We start from the raw sequence: 8,034 nt of genomic DNA, 5'->3' as shown, positions 1-8,034 counted from the left end.
TTATAGGTTTTCAGAAAATATTTTGGAATATGTGAATAAAAATGCATTGACTGAGTCATCACCCGGTTAATTTAAAACTGACCCTTCAGGATGCAGACTAGGGTCTGTAAGAATAGATGTCTTCTCTGTGCTCCCACAATCCTACCTCAATCCCATGAGTTTCATAACTCTAGTCTTTATTTCCCTAAGCTCTTTGAGGGCATTAGTTAAGTTTTTGACCTCTATATTGCTTTCGCTGAGCAAAAACTCTCTGTCACAGAGCAAAAACAGTGATCTAAACCAGTGTCTTCTTGTTAACAAGTACACTGCCAGCTAATGTTCTCTGCTTGAAGTTTGGAAAATGCTGAGCTAAACAGATTAAACATGTTCCTATCCCTTAGGGCATCTCAAAATCTTTAACAGGCTAATATGTGTATGTGCTGGGAATCTCCAAGAGGATTCTAGCATATCATGCTTTCAAAGTGAACTGGCTTAGAAACACCTAGTCACATCTTTCAGAACTGCTGTTTTATAACACTTTCTTGGTAAATTCTGGGTGCCTTGCAGATGAGCACATGTTCCAAATGCTTTTGTATCCAGTGGTTAGTTCTTTATTTCTAAATATTTGACATAGTCAGGTGAAACTAATTTTTGTTTTCCTACTTGACAATTCATAATTCATTACATATTTTATATAAATATATACATATATATTCCAGTGCAACCTCACAATCTCCTATCCTTTCCCCTTTAGCTACACAGAAGACTAATTTAGAGGGAGAACATAGATCTCCAAAAAGATGGGAGTGTATGCCACAGCCTCTTGCAAAAGTTATAACAGCATTTGCAAAGCATTGTGACTATTATTGAGAAAAACTCTCTGTACTCTCTGCTAGATGCTATATAAGCAGAAAAGGATAAGTAACATGTGCCCTCTCCTATCAATGCATAGCTCTATTTGAAAAGCAAGCAATTGATACTATAGTTCCACTTGGAAGCTCTTGCTTTATAGAGAAACACAGAAATTAAACACTTGTATAATTAATATTTTGCCAGCTGCTGAAAGCTGACAAGTGACTAAGAGGAAGGAAATGGAAGGAGTTGCATTTTTTGATGAACAAGAATAAAGTGTTGCAATTATAGTCTTAAGTTTTGCAAACAGCGACAGATTTTAAAAGCAGGATCCTAACTCACTCTTTCAATGGCAAGTCCATTAATAGTTAAACTAAAATAATTCTGGATTGAATTAGCAACCATACTGAGGGAAATGTAATTTACTCATTCATTACTGGCAAAGGTTACAATTCTGGACTTATTCATACCATATGAACTTGTTTCCAGTTTGAGAAATCTATGTTCAAATTATCCCCACATAAAAATGTTGCATGGATTTCAACAATATTCTTTCTAAGCATTTTATAAGAAGTTAATGAACACTGGTTATTAAACATACTCAGTTATTCAACAAACATTCATCAAGCACACAGTATGTGAGAGGCATTATATCAGTGGACTGAAGAAACACAGCAGTGAACACAGTCAAAGTCTCATGAAGCACATATTACGGTTGGGGGAAACAGACAATTAAACAGATAATGTGACAGCTGATAACAAACACCCTGAAGAAAACAGTAGGAGACTAGAGAGTGGTAGAAGATATTCTATAAGAGTATACAGGGGAAGAATCTTCCAGGCAGAAGACAGAAACATGCTTATGTGTGAGCAATATCAAGGAGGCCCATGTGGCTGGAAGCCAGTGAGTGGTGGAGAAGAAAAATAAATGTCCTCCCCTTTGAGGGGTGGGTGACTACAGTGGGAGTAAAGAGACCATCTGGGAGGATCCTGACTAGCAGGTGAGAGGTGATGGTGATTTAGACTAGAATAGTAGCAGTGAGACAGGCAGCAGGTGTACAGATTGGCAAATATTTTGAATATAACTAACCTCATTTGCTATTGGATTGGATATCTGTTATAAGAGACAGAAGAGACAATCCAAAAGCAACTGGTAGAGTGCTCATTTGCTAAGACAGAGGGGTTGGGGAAAAGGAAAGGAAAAGAATGATAAATTTAGTTTTAGACAAGTTGAATCTGAAATGCCCATTAGAAATCCAAGATGCTATCAAACGAGTAGCTGTATATGTGAGTTTTAAGTCTAGAGGAGAGATCAGAAATGAACACGTACATTTGGAAGTCATAGCATAAAGATGGTATTTCAATCCATGACACTGGAAGAGCTTGCCTAGTTGAATGGGAACAGACAGAGAGGAATTTCCATGACTGACCTCTGGAGCACACCAAATTACAGGGGTTGGGAAGATCAACAAAGGAAAGTAATATCAAATAGCTGTAAGGCACAAAGAACACCAAAGTGAGGTAGTCCAGAAGCCAGATGAAAAAAGTCTCTTCAAAGGCAGGAAGTTATCAATAGTCCAATGCTACTAACAGATTAAGTTATAGGACTGCAATTGATCGCTAGAGTCAGCAACTTAGAAGGCACTGATAATGTTGACAAGCACAGTTTCAAAAGAGTGGGAAGGATAAACTTTAACTGGGACAATGACAATAACGAAAGCAGAGATATTGGAGAAATAAATAGTTCTTTGAAGGACTATTGCTGTGAAAGGAAGTAAGAAATAGGACAACAGGGAGAGGAAAATTTGCGGTTTAAGCTGGGAGATTCCCCTACATGTTATATTTAAATTTGCGGTTTAAGCTGGGAGATTCCCCTACATGTTATATTTAATTAGAGAAATGCAAATCAAAACTACTTTAAAATTTCATTTCACTCCAGTCAGAATGGCAGCTATTATGAATACAAACAACAATAAGTGTTGGCGAGGATGTGGGGGGAAAAGGTACATTCATACACTGCTGGTGGGACTGCAAATTGGTACAGTCATTATGGAAATCAGCAATGAGATTCCTTAGAAAATTGGACATGGAATCACTAACCCAGATGTCCCTCTACTCAGTATACACACAAAAGACTTAAAAACAGCATATTTTATTTATTTATTTTTATGTGGTCTATCAACAACTAAATAAATATTTTAAAAAACAGCATATTACAGGGACACAGCCACATCAATGTTTATAGCAGCACAATTCACAATAGCTAAAAATGTGGAACCAAGAAAGATGCCCCTCAATGGATGAATGAATAAAAATGTTGGTATTTATACACAATGAAATATTACTCAGCAATAAAAGAGAATAAAATCGTGGCATTTGCAGGTAAATGGATGGAGTTCGAGGAGATAATGCTAAGTGAAGTTAGCTAATCCTAAAACAACAAATGCCGAATGTTTTCTCTGATATAAGGAGACTGATTCATAGTTGGGTAGGGAGGGGGAACATGGGAGGAATAGACAAACTCCAGATAGGGCAGAGGGGTGAGAGGGGAAGGGAGGAGGCATGGGGTTAGAAATGATGGGGTATGTGATGGTCATCATTATCCAAAGTACATGTATGAAGACATGAATTGGTGTTAATATACTTTGTATACAACCAGAGACATAAAAAATTGTGCTCTATATGTGTAATATGAATTGTAATCCATTCCGCTGTGATATATAAATTTAAAAAATTAATAATTAAAAAAAGACTGGGCACCCTGGGATCTTTTAAATCTCACATTTGTCCTAAGTCTCCAACAACTCAGCAATCACAGTACAGGCTTTTCAGCCTGGAATGGTCCTCCTTTGCTTCTATGTGTGAGTTTCTGCCTGATTCTCTGTATCTGCATCTGGCTGATTTGGGGCATCAGTTTGTCCTTCGACCATAGTTCTCTGATGATCTAAGAAAGGTGGTTTTTATTTTGTTCATTTTTTCCTCTTATTGGATGATGGAGTGACTTTCAAGTCCCTTTAAAGCTAGATCAGAAACTGAAAGTTCCTTCAATATATTTTTCAAAGGCAAATATGTATATATATATATATATATATATATATATATATGAAACATTATATATAAAATACATGTATATATTGCATATATGTCATATAACACTTTTAAAATTTTAATATTTATATATGTTTATATCCTTTTATTTATTTTTATATTTTTTTGGTATCAGGGACTGAACCCAGAGGTGCATAACCCACTCAGCCAAGTAGCTAGCCATTTTTATTTTATTTAGAGACAGGAACTCCATAAGTTGCTTAGAGATGGCTTTGAACTTGCAATCCTCCTGCCTCAGCCTCCCATGCTGCGGAGATTACAGGCATGTACCTTGCTCAGAAAAGCTAAATATTTTAAAGTACAGATCAGTTAATTCCAAAAATTGGGTAATCTTTGATTTCTGCTTCTTTTTCTCTTTCTCTTTCCCATATTTCTCCCTTTCTGTGTGTCTCTCACTCTCTTTTGCTGGACAAACGATGAAGTACAGAATATGAAAGATAAAGTAGAGAATGGTTATTCCCATAAAAGTGCATCCATTAAGGAAAAAATATTAGTTTAGGATGCTCATAATTACAATATTATATCTGATGACAGTGGCTATGGTAAATTTTTTTTTAAAAAGTAAACCTTGAAAATCTTTCCTCAAAGTTTTTAGGTGATATGCTTTGATAAGAGTAAATCAAACCAATTAGAGAACTTCCATAAATGATGCCACACATGAAAAAGTCCACAGTTGACTTCAAGTGATGGGTCATAATTGAAGGGTAAATGTACTAAAAATACCTGTATAAACATACCTGCAGGTGATGTATATATGAAACATAAATGAAATTCCTGTTTAGACTTAGTCCTATCGCCAAGGTTACCTCATTATGGATAGGCAAATATTAAAAAAAATCTGAAATCTGAAATACTTCTGAATTCCCAAGGAAAACTTAACCTATAGTCTCCTAAATATATGTATATCCTCCTTCCCTTCAATAACCTTCTACCTTATTCATGAGAAACACCAACACTTATTTAAGCCTTGAAGCATTAGATGTTCAAAAATTCTTTAAGATTTATAGGGACAGAAGAAGACACAGAGATACAAACCAAAAGAACAAACAATATTTTTAATGATATAATATCAGAAAATTTCCCAAATCTGAATAATGAAATGGAAAATCAACCACAAGAGACTTACATGACCCCAAATGTACAAAATTATAACAGATCCACACCAAGGCATATTATAATGAGAACTGAATCAGGAGGGCATATACAAATTAAACAGATCAATTTCAAGCAATGAGATTGAAGATGCCATCAAAAGCCTACCAATAAAGAAAAGCCAAGGACCAGATGGATTCACAGCCGAGTTCTATAAGACCTTCAAAGAAGAATTAACACCAATGCTCCTCAAATCATTTCATGAAATAGAAAAGTAGGGAACTCTTTCAAACTCATTCCATTAGGCTAGTATCACCCTGATACCAAAACCAGACAAACAGTATCAAGGAAACAAAACTTCAGACCAATATGCCTGATGTATATAAATGCACAAATTCTCAATAAAATTCTGGAAAATTGTATTCAAAAACATTCTAAAAAGATAGTGTACCACAATCAAGTGGGGTTCATCCCAGGGATGGAAGTTTGATTCAACATATGAAAATCATTAACATAATTTATCACATCTATAGACTTACAGAAAAGAATTATATCTCAATAGATTCAGAGAAAGCATTTGACAAAATACAGCACCCCTTCATGTTCAAAACACTAGAAAGACTAGGGATAGTAGGAACACATCTCAACATTGTAAAAGCTATCTATACTAAGCTCAAAGTCAACATCATTCCACATGGAAAAAAACTGAAAGCATTCCCTCTAAAAACTGGAACAAGATAGGGATGCCCACTTTCACCATTTTTAATCAATATAGTCCTTTAAATTCTAGCCAGAGCAATTAGACAGATGAAAAAAATTAAAAGGGATACAAATAGGAAAAGAACAATTCAAACTATCACTATTTGCTGATGACAATTCTATATTTAGAAGATCCAAAAAATTCCACCAGAAAACTTCTAAAACAAATAAATGAATTCAGCAAAGTATCAGAATATAAAATCAATGCCCAAAGTGCATTTCTATACATCAGTGGTTTCATCACTAAAAGAGGTGAAAGACTTTTAAAATGAAAACTACAAAACACTAAAGAAAGAAATTGAAGAAGACTTTAGAAGATGGAAAGATCTCCCATGTTCTTGACTAGGAAGAATTAATATTGTCAAAATGGCCATACTACCACAAACATTATACAGATTTACTGCAATTACAATTAAAATCCCAATAACATTCCCCATAGAAATAGAAAAAGCAATCATGAAATTAATTTGAAAAAATAAGAGACCCAGAATAGCCAAAGTAATCCCTGGCAAGAAGAGTGAAACAAGAGGCATCAGAATACCAGACCCTAAACTAAACTACAGAGATATAGTAATAAAAATGACATGGTATTGGCACCAAAAGAGACATATAGACCAATGGTACAGAATACACAACACAGAGACAAGCCCACATAAATACCATTATCTCGTACTAGACAAAGGTGCCGGAAACATACCTTGGCAAAAAGATCACCTCTGCCACAAATGGTGCTGGGAAAACTGGAAACCCATACTCAGCAAAATGAAATTATATCATTAACTCTTACCCTGCACAACACTCAACTCAAAGTGGGTCAAGGTCCTAGGAATGAGACCAGAGACCCCTGCACCTAATACAAGAAAAAGTAGGCCCAAATCTTCATAATGTCGGATTGGGTCCTGATTTCCTTAATCAGACTCCTAAAGCACAAGAAATAAAATCAAGCATTAATGAATTAGCAAAAGAAACAATGAATAATGTGAAGAGACAGCCCACAGAGTGGGAGAAAATCTTTACTACATGCACATCAGATAGAGCACTAATTTACAGAATATATAAAGAACTCAAAAAATTTAACACCCAAAAGTAAATAACCCAATCAATAAATGGGCTAAAGAACTGAACACACACTTCTCAGAAGAAGATATACAATTGATCAACAAATATATGAAAAAATGTTCAATTTATCTAGCAATCAGAAAAATGAAAATCAAAACTACTCAAAGATTTCATCTCACTCCTGTCAGAATGGCAATTATCAAGAATGCAAGCAATAATAAGTGTTGTCGAGGATATGGGGGAAAAGGTACACTCATACATTGATGTTGGGACTACAAATTGGTACAACCACTCTGGAAAACAGTACAGAAATTCCTTAGAAAACTTAGAATGGAACCACCATTTGACCAAGCTATCCCAGCCTTTGGTCTTTACACAAATGACTTAAAATCAGCATACTACAGTGATGTGGCCTCATCAATGTTCATAGCAGCTCAATTCATAATAGCTAAACTATGGAACCAACCTAGATGCCCTTCAATAGATGAATGGATAAAGCAACTGTGGTATATATATATACACAATGGAATATTACTCAGCCTTAAGACTACTGAAATTATGGCATTTGCAGGTAAATGTATGGAGCTGGAGAATATCATGGTAAGCAAAATAAGCCAACCCCCCAAAAAAACAAAGGCTGAATGTTTTCTCTGATAAGTGGATACTGAACCATAACGGGGATGGAGCAGGTAGGGAAGAATGGAGGAACTCTGGATAGGGCAGAGGGGAGTGAGCAGAGGGTAGGGGGCCTGTGGGTGGAAAAAATAGTGAAATGTGATGGACATTATTACCCTTTATATAGGTATGATTATAGGAGTGGTGTGACTCTGCACCATGTACAGCCAGAGGAATGGGAAGTTGTGTTCCATTTGTGTACAATGTGTCAAAGTGCATTCTACTGTCATATATAAGTAATTAGAAGAATTTTTAAAAACCTTCATAAATTCTTGTTGTGCTTCTTACATCAACTTCTGTGCCAATATATCAATATCTTAACTTACCCTTACCCTTAGCTTTAACCTACACAAAAAAACACTTGTGATCTTTAACCTTTATAAAGTGTGTTTTATCCTTTTCCTCCCCCCACAAAAATCCTGTTTGGATAAAAACATCTAAGAAATCTATAAATTGAATGCTTCAAAATATTAAACCTCTATTCTCAGTAGTACTGCAATTAGAGGAATT

Source organism: Marmota flaviventris, chromosome 4, assembly GCF_047511675.1.
Source record: "Marmota flaviventris isolate mMarFla1 chromosome 4, mMarFla1.hap1, whole genome shotgun sequence".
NCBI classification, from domain to species: Eukaryota; Metazoa; Chordata; class Mammalia; order Rodentia; family Sciuridae; genus Marmota; species Marmota flaviventris.
The sequence above is the reverse complement of the archived record's forward strand: the minus strand, read 5'-3'. Positions refer to the sequence as shown.